Source organism: Alligator sinensis, unplaced genomic scaffold, assembly GCF_000455745.1.
Source record: "Alligator sinensis unplaced genomic scaffold, ASM45574v1 scaffold1046_1, whole genome shotgun sequence".
In the NCBI taxonomy this organism is placed as follows: domain Eukaryota; kingdom Metazoa; phylum Chordata; order Crocodylia; family Alligatoridae; genus Alligator; species Alligator sinensis.
Window position 1 is genome coordinate 1,976,824 of NW_005842174.1, and position 9,880 is coordinate 1,986,703.

The window sequence follows — 9,880 nt, forward strand, 5'->3', positions numbered from 1 at the left end:
AATATTCAAGAATCAAGTACTTTTTTTGGTGATAACTTTTATTGGACCCGCTGTACATCTAGAAGAGATTTTAGATAAGCTCTCACGCACAAAGTGTCTTTCTTCTGCTTCGGATCTATTGATCATTGTCACTCGTTGCACATAAGGTAAGAAGGAATTACCATTAACTGCTAACTGCATATTTCTTAGAGGGTTTCCTTGCTCCCAACAATTCCAGCAAACTTAAAGGACTATCAGTTGCCTCTGGCTGTACTGCTCACTGTACACTGCTACACCACGGTGATTAATTTAATTACTGCACCTTAAGAACATAACGCCTCTTTCCTATATATGGTCCACACCTTCTTTATATAAGGAAAGTAATGAGTCAGTTTTTTAATCAGGTGCCTAAAGATGCAGAACAATGATTAGAGGGGACGGCCAAACTCTGGAGCCACGTGCAACTTTTCAGAAGTTAATATGCATCTCCTTGAATCTTTGCACAAGCACATGGTGACCAGCTTCCAAATGGTGACCAAATGGATGCTGGTCACTGTGTGCTTGTGCAAAGATTCAAGAAGATGCATATTAACTTCTGAAGAGCCACATGTGGCTCTGGGGCCACTGGCTGGCCACCCCTGCTATAGGGCTTTTCAAGACTGCCTATGCAGAAGTAGGTACCCAACTCCCCACTAAAGAACTTTTGAAATTGTATTAGAAAGTCTCTGCATCTTTACATGCTTAAATCCCTTTGAACATCTGGCCCAAGCTGACACACCTTTCAGGACATCTTTTAAAGGCAACTGTCATTATACCACTAAGCACAGCTCTGTGATTATAAAGGTCATGTATTGTGAGGAGCAATCTTACATGGGTGGCGAGATGGACACCTCTTAATTTATTGGATGTCATGATAACAGGCAACGAGGGTTTTCCATATGTGTGGTTCTTTCTGATCATGCAAAGCTGAGCTCCTAATTCATAAGAAAAATCAGTGGTGAGGTGATAGTTTTCCTTTAGCAAAAAAGCCAATGCTTGTAGCAGTAATGAGGTCTTGTTGGCTGCAGTTGTGGGATGGCATTAAAGGCTCTTCAAACATTTTATGCCATGGGCAATATTGAAAGACTTAATTTGCTGCTATGATTTCAACAGCAATTTCTAGCCTTTGTGCAAAATTAAACCTGAGAATTATAGCTATTCTTCTTATTGATCATCACAGTAAGAACTAGGCATATTATTTCATTAAGTCAATGTTTTTCCTCCACAAACCTTCCTCCTTCTGGGGTTTTCCCATGTTATCAAAGGCTTCCTAGACTTTTAAAGAAAACTTTTATGCATATCAAATGATAAATTACATTCTTTTGTAAGTGCTACATAATGCATACACTGTTGGCTTGCACTGCTGTTCATTACCATCTTTCATGGATCACATTGTTGGCTTCCTCTACCATCATTATCTCTTTGCCCTCGATAACCTCCTTGACATTGTCTCACTGATATTTTCTTAGCCCTCCTGGCCCCTTTCCTACTGCTGTCACGGTCAAGACTCGCAATGAATTTTTCTTCAATCCCATGTGACAGATAATAATGTTTTTCTTAATTGCTAGTCATGTCTATTAGTGAGTTACTTGCAGGAGAACAGTTAATTCCACACCACTTGGAAATGCTGCAGAATGGCTTGTAGTCCATGTGGAGCTTTTCCCAGGGCCACTTCCAGACTGTAAAGTCCAGGTGACTGAAGGACACTGCTATGTTGGAGCACAGATTCAATACTCTACATGAGCAAGTTGTGTTTCCAGGCTTGAACGGGAGGCACACAAATAGTTACTGCAAATGGCCTATACCCATGTTGTGTTGATGCCTCATAGACTTCATAGACATTCGGGCTGGAAGGGACCTTGGAAGATCATCGAGTCCAGCCCCCTGCCCCAGGGGCAGGAAGTCAGCTGGGGTCATAGGATCCCAGCAAGATGAACATCCAATTTTCTCTTGAAGGCATTCAAAGTAGGTGCTTGAACCACCTCCGATGGCAGGCTATTCCAGACCTTGGGGGCTTGGACAGTAAAGAAATTCTTCCTTATGTCCAGCCTGAACCGGTCTTGCATGGTGCTGACATGGGAACCTCTGTCTAAATGTTCATGGTACAATCCTTTTTTTCTTGGACTCTCAAAAATGGGTGATTATGGCAGATTTGACTACAGGCAGCATCAACATGATGTTTCCAACAGTCTTGTCAATGCAGCTCCATGCTACTCAATCTGCTCCCACTGCAGTCAATTTGTCATTGATTTCCATGAGTGCACTACTGGATGTCTGGCAGGCAAGGTCCTTTGGGTAGATGTGATGTCTTTTATTAGACCAACTGAGTAGTTGGATAAAAGTTCTTAGCAAGCTTTCAGGAGCAGTCACCCTTCGTCGGGCATAGGGAGTCTACTCGATGTCTGCGGCTTGTTTGCTCAGAGGCTGCCAATCGTGTCAAACTCTTAGTGATTCAGTTCTCACAGCGGGAGGAGAACAAGAGAGCCTGCCCTCCAAGCGAGGCAGTCCTATGACCTCCAGTGGGGTTGCCTGAGCTTCCACAGGGGCAGAAGGTCTGTAACCCAAAATGTTCATAGGATCTGGTCTGAGGGGGTGGGGAGAGGGAAGATGGTGAGTGCATTGGTGCTGTAGCTTTGTCTCAGATGCTGTGAAGCCAGAGTGAACTCAAATTGCAAGAAAGAAAAGAATCCAAAGGATCAGCTGAATGGAAGGGATGCAGCATTAAGAGAGCTGGGAGGAAAGAGAAGCCAGGGGTGCTCTGTTTGTAAATGGGAGGCCCTGGGAATTGAATGTGATCATTTAAAAACTCCCTCACTTCCTCTGAACATCTGCTTTCTGTGCGCTAAATAAATCATTCTTCTTGTTACCTTGTACTGTACGCACAGAAAAGATGTGTTAGAGCAAAAAAGCCCAGAGTTCCTTCTAGTGCTTCATCTTTTATGTCCTACTGCACAGCTCTTGTTTCAGGGCATGGACTGATCAGGCCTCCCACCTCTGCTCCTCCCCGCCGTCCCCGCCACAAAAATAGGGAATGCTTCCTGCCTTGGTCAGCTATCAGCTGTGACCCCAAATGTCCCCTTCTTGAGATTTACGGTAGAGAAGCCTGATAAAAAGCCCGCCAGTAGATTAGTGCTCAGTGGAGCAGCGCAGAAGGACCCAAGGGGAAGTCTTGGTGCCTGCTATCTTCACGGATCGTCCTGACGCAGTGGTGTAATCGAGCACGAGGATACCAAGTGCTTGCTTATTGTTCTTAGAAACATTATTATGGCCTGGCACACTATAGGCGGCTGCCTTTAGGAGGTGGAAAGGGCACCGCTGCATTTCTGAGATGCATTTATTCTAGGTAGTTGGTCTTTGCAGTGGCACGCTGCAGTGCTCCATTAACTACCGGAGATATTTCTGTACCATTTACTAGCGTCCTTTTGCTGCTAAGCGCCAACAATGTTAATCTAAAAGTGGATGAAAAGAGCCCTTTCTCAGTGAAGACATAGGAAGCCAATTACGAGTTCTCATACTACCCCAAATGCATCTCCTTTCAAACTAAGGCAGAGACTGGGCTTTTCACAATGAGCCTGAACCCTGCACTTTTTAATTTGAACATGATTTAAGAAAATCTAGCTAGTTCTATTGGGAAAAGAGCTGCTTTTTTCTAAAATGCTCCCTGCTTGTTTCTTTATTCCAACAGCAAAGTAATTTATGTACTCGTTTAATTTTGTTCTCCCACAAACAAAAGCCACAGTATATAATGTAATCTCCATTGGTGGAATGCTCATTGTTGTAAGGGGATTGGAAAATAGATAAATGTCCCAGCACAAAAGAGAATCCAGGTTTCAGAAAGATCACGCAGATTGGAAAATACTTTTTTTTCCGTAAAATTTATGAGTGGCGCTTTGTTCTTTATTTTATAGTATGATAGTGTAATAATCTTTTAAATCCACAGCAAGAGCTAGACACCTGGGTGATTGGTGCTTTATAAATACTTAAACAGATAGACCACTATGAAAATCTTTTGTTATGCTGAATTTTTTGCCCATTGTTAATACAGTTCTGACAATGCAGACCAAAAAAATAATTGAAAAACATTTCTGTTCAGATTTGAGGTGGTTAGTGTCTTAGGAGAAATATCTTCTAACGCATTGAGAATTATATTACACATGCAAACTGCAGGAACAACATGCTGTTTTGTATGTATATGTAAATACGGAGATACTGAAAATCTCCCAGCCAGCTAGTGAAATAGTCATATTTCACAGTTACGATAGCATCGAAGGCTGTAATTCATGACTTTTGAAAAGTAGAGGAAAAACCTAGAGCAGCTCTTACAGTTTATTAAAATGATTGCAACATGTGAATGAACTGAAGTCAGCTGTTCAATAATTGGTTAAGTTATCTCTAATGTCACCGTTCCATCAGCCAACAGCAAGCTGCTGATAACTGCCTTACAAGTGTATACAACACATGCAGGGAGGCAGCATGGTCTAATGGTCCCAGCCTTGACTTGTAAACTGGGAATGGCTGAGTTTCTAATCTCAGCCCAGACACTGATTCACTGGGAAGGCTTGGGCAAAAAAACTCACTACGTCTGCCTCAATGTCCTGAACCGAAATATGAGGATAACAACATGCAGTGTTTCTGTGAAGACGGATTAATATGTTTGCCATGACTACAACTACTGCTAATGTTCATTAGCATTAATAAATGTTTATCTGTGCTTTTATCTTCTCTGATAGACATCAACCTCAAACAAAGAGTCAAAGGTTGAAAAACAGCATTAGCTTATCAAGTCAACATGAATCAAAACCTTAGTAGTGGTTTCACACTGATGTGATATAAATACACACATCTGAAGGTGCTGGAAGCGAAGAGAATTGTGTGGTGTACAGGCGCTTTTCCATTTCAAAATGGTCACAAAAATGGTTTTGATTCCTGGCATGATGTAGAAAGTCAGCATGCATTAATTGTATTGGCTGAGATGCCATCAGATCCTTCTTCAGGTATATAGGGAGCAAAAAGAAGGCACAGGGTAGCATAGGATGACCGCAAGACAAATTAGGGCACTTAGTGACAGATAGAGGGGACACAGCTGAGCTCTTCAATGAGTTTTTTGCCTCTGTATTCCTGAACTCAGACTTGATGACTTAAGTTGACTTAAGAGGTGATCTTGTGGCTGCCTATAAATTCATCAGGGGAGGGCAGCAGGGAATAGGAGATGCTCTATTTACTAGGAGCTTACATGGCATACAGATCCAAAACAGGTCTTTCCATATGCCTCATGTCATAGATCACCTCTTAAGATGACTTAAGTTTATAAAGCTACTTTTGAAAACATACCCTGGACCTCCCTGTTATGGTCCTCACTTTCAGATCTTAGTGCCTTAATTTACAGGGGTCCCCGTCACTTTGGGCACAACAGAAGCCTGCTTAGCAAAGCCGTTTCCTTCTCCCCCTAATAAAGCAACTACGACAGACTTTGGATTTTTTTTCTATGTGTTTTCTTAAGGCATCGTCAAATATGAATAAGGACCTGGACTGTGCCCCTAATACTTTCAGGCGAGAGCAGAATGCAGGACAATTATTCCATAGTGGTGATATGTCCCTGAGTGTCAGTTGTTTCGTTCACAACCATGATATGCCATAATCTTGAATCCAGTCTGCCTACATGGCGTTTAGCCAAGAGCATGCAATTGGTTCTGCGGCATCAATGTCAGGGGTGGACATCGGACCTGACTGGAAGTTGCAAGCAGACTAATAGTGAATTTTTCCTGCAAGGAAGTTTTGGCTGTAATTTCTAGTGATAATGTCCCTTTGTCTGCTACTGGGTGGTTTCCTAGGAGGCAGTAATTGTGCATTGCCATCACCACTGAGCCACCAAATCATGGATGAAATGGCTGACAAGGACATCATGCCATTTTATTCTGGGGTGGGGAAAAAAGGCAATAATCATTAATGAATCCACATACAAAGAGGCACACAATTGTGTACACTATTTGCGCTCAAAAATGTTGTGACTGTGCATAGAAACAGAGTAGGACAATGTGCAAACGTGAGGCATATGGAAAAACCTGTTTTGGATCTGTATGCCACGTAAGCTCCAAATGTGCAGAAAATTAGGTGCTTGCTTTGCATACAACTGTGCACCTAAAATCGACCTTGATTATTTACATGGGAACCCTCTGTATGCGACTCCAATGCCAAGACTTTGCCTTCCCTAGTCATTAGAACGGGAACGCCGATACAAGTTTTGCTTTTCTTCATGGCATGAAAAATAATTCATCCTTTTATTGGAAAGAAAACACAGATTTGTCAGAATCAGAACTGTTTTCTGGCGACAGCCCAGTTTGGATGAAACGTGCACTGGAAAAACGGCATCATCTCCAGGTTGCAGTTCTGGTCGGAGGGATACCACCCGTTGCTCAGAGGTCCGACTCTCCCCTAGAATGCAGAATATCCAGGTTAAACTTCATGCACCATTAAATGCCATTGTTAATACAATGTGGAGGATCTGACAGGAGAAATGGAGAGAGACCCACCACAGATTATTCAATTGCTTCTGGTGGAGGCATTGATATGGGAGGATGAAAGAGCAGTGCCCTGGCCTACGTCTCAGCTGACAGCCCTAATGACCACACTATTGATTATTCCGGTGTCTCACTCTCTCTTGGTGAATGGTTTTGGTTGCGTTCCAACAAGGGACGGGGACATTTTCTGATTGCAAAAAATTTTGCAGGACATGACAAACTGTTTCTCATTTGGCTTCCCTTTTCATTGCTTTATCCGTAGCTAACAATTTGGCCCATGGCTTAGAATCGGAGAAGTTTGCACCTACTGGGTCAAGAATCTGCATTTTCAGACTGTTATTATTAAGGTATTTATATCAGGAGCGTAGTATTTTAGAAGGGGGTAAGTGCATTTTTTCTATAATCAGCATTTTAAAAAGTCTATAAACATCCACTATGTTTGCCTAATGTACTAGAAAAGCTTCCAAAAGAGCTGTTCTTATCCAACTTGTCACCTCACACATCCTAAGAGGACGAATCTTTTTTCCCTCCACCCCTCGTCCGTTGTTAGTAAAATGAAGTCAACCGTTTACAGCTTTGGAGCGGCAAGGAGAAGTTAAAGAGTTTGTAATCCTTGGATTCCCGAGGAAATGTCGGCAGCTTTTTACTAGGCTCTTTTACATTCTCCCCGCACAACAACAATTTCAAACAGACAAAATCAGTTTAGGTTACATAAATTCAAAAGCCCCAGCCTGCTTCTGTTAAAATAGCATCTTGCATTTTGTTTAGGGTGTTGCAATGCCTCGTATAGCGTCTTGAATGTGCTCGCTTTTATGTTCTGTTGTATATCTCCCTGAGCTTCCTTTTGTTGAAGGAGCTCTAATGCAGAATTACACACAAAAAGCGGAAGTGCTTGGGTCTTTTATCACACGTTATGATGAAAGTGCGTTTCACGTTGGAGGCCCATCCCTGGGCATACCACTCTTATCATCCTCAGAGCAGGGAACAAATATAGACCCACGACCTGATGAAAAGGTGCTAGACATTTTGGATACTTTGGCTCTGGATCCAGATAGTCAACAACACCCCCTTTGCATTTGGGTCTGTGGTTCAACTCATTATTTGCAAGAAGCAAATCACGTGCAAAAATCCTATTCCGAGAGGCTTTGGATTTTCAGTCCTCCTGAAGTCACACGGGGTCTGTTTCAGGCCCAGATCCATTTATTCTTTTCTGTTGTTCCAAACATTTAGTGGTGTAAGGTGAAGCTTAATGATTCATCTCCCTCTTTGCATGGAGAACTCACTGAACTAGGAGTGGAAAGGCCTGAACATATGGGATGGACATGTGATGAAAACAGATTTTCCCACAGGACTTTGTGCTTTTGGACTAGACTGGCACTACCACAAGGACTGGTCACTTTAGACATGTAGGTTCAGAAGGGAAAGGGATGCCCAGAGACGGACACCAGGGTTAGGGTTATCCTGTGTAGGATGGCCCACTCCCTCTTTCCACGACAGCCTGTGGCATCCCCTCTGCAGAATGGCATTGGATTCTTGACTATAGGACCTACGTCAGTGTTGGCCATCAGTAAAGCCAACATGCAGCTGTTAAGATGCTTTAGCGTTTTGTGTGCAGGTGGTGGTGGGAGATGGGGACACCTCACAGTATGCCTCCAAATTAAGATTTAACCACAGAGAAAGAAAGAAAAAGAGAGAGAGGGTCAAGGGTGGTGGTGGCAGATAGCAGAAAACCACTAGCCATTGTCAAGTGAAATCAGGGGGAGTGGGGTAGACTTACGGAGAATTTAGACTTTCTGGGCCAAATTTTTGAGGCTCCACCAAGCTTTCATTGGTTCAAGACAAAAGAGGGAAGGAGAGAGAAAGGTGTCCCCAAATTACCTTTCTAGCCCTCTAGACCATTGGCCCAAGGCATAGTTTAAAGCAATGGAGGAACTGCTCTTCCCTTGCAGAAATGTAAGAGTCCAGTGTACTCTGGTCTCAACCTGTCCTACTACTTCACTGTCTCATCTTCGGGTGCCTGGAAGAAGTGGTGCAAAGAGTGGCACATTAGCTTTACCTCACCTGGAGGCCTGCTAATGCCAGAGACTCCCCAAGTCTCTAGTTGAAGGGACTTGTCATTATGCTGACAGCCCGAGGATGAGGTTTAAGACCTGGAGAAAGAGAGAGAGAGGGAGAAGCGAAGACTAGAAAACTGTTTGGTCAGCTACAGAAGTTAGCTGTGGCCTCTTTCTCTAATATTGCCACACCTTTGTGTGCCAGATGCTTTCTCCCGATGAATGGAGCCAAGCACTTTGAAAGCAATGAAGTACTGCTTATTACTTTGTATCAGTTCAGAGTTGGTCCTCTCAAGACGTGTCCTATCCTTAGATTACAAGCCATCAACTATCAACAAGTATGACAGCCTCGGAACAATATGTTATTGCTGTCTCTCATCGGTACCATCAAGTGGAGGTATCCCGTAGCAGCAGTAATGTTAAGTCATCATCTCATGGCTACAGAGCCTCATGGCCTTCTGCTGTTTGTAATTAAATGTGTATTAACCTCATTTTGACTACCAAGTGGTAATGTGCCTTGGGCATATAATATAATTATTTGTATTTTAGAAATCTCCACTGGGGTGGAGACTACTTGCAAAGAAAAAGAGGCGGTATTATAAGTCACTGGATCCCAATGACTTTTTTCGCTCCATGGGACACGAGGTCTGCTGTCGCGAGCTGCTGAGCATCTCATGACAGGCATGTGCCGTGTTGTAACCATCCAGCACCTTGCTAAACCGGCGCTAGTTTGTAAGTGCCACACGTGTCCAGAGCCAAGCCACACACTGCTACGGTTTGCCTCCTGCAGACACTGGCAGACTCCACTGTAGCCCCGTACCCAAATCAGGCTCCTGAGAGCAGTGTGTGAAGAAGTGCCGAGGGTGTAAAGAGGGGACGAGACTGACAAGTCTCAGTGACACAGCTCAGCGAAGTGTGTGCACATGCATATGAGCGGGGGGAGTGTAAGTAGGTGGGTGAGGATGGGTGGAGAGATGGTTCATTTAATGAGAAGCTCAGATTTGGGACCTTGCTCGCAAATGAACAAGTCCGTTTAATTAGGAGCAGGCAGTCCCATGTCTTATTATTTATATTTCCTCCCCAAGGTGACCTGGTTCTGCCTTTGCACTGCGTCTTCCTTGAGCAGAGTCTGGTAAAAGCCCCTGGCGTCCAGGATGCCCCGCTCACTTCCTTTACTCCAGGGGGGCGAGCCGAGCGTGAGCTGTGCAAGGTGCTGGCACTTTGCGTCATCGCCTCGTGTCAGAGTAATGCAGATGATGACTTTTCTTTGAGATGGAAAAACCAGCAGGA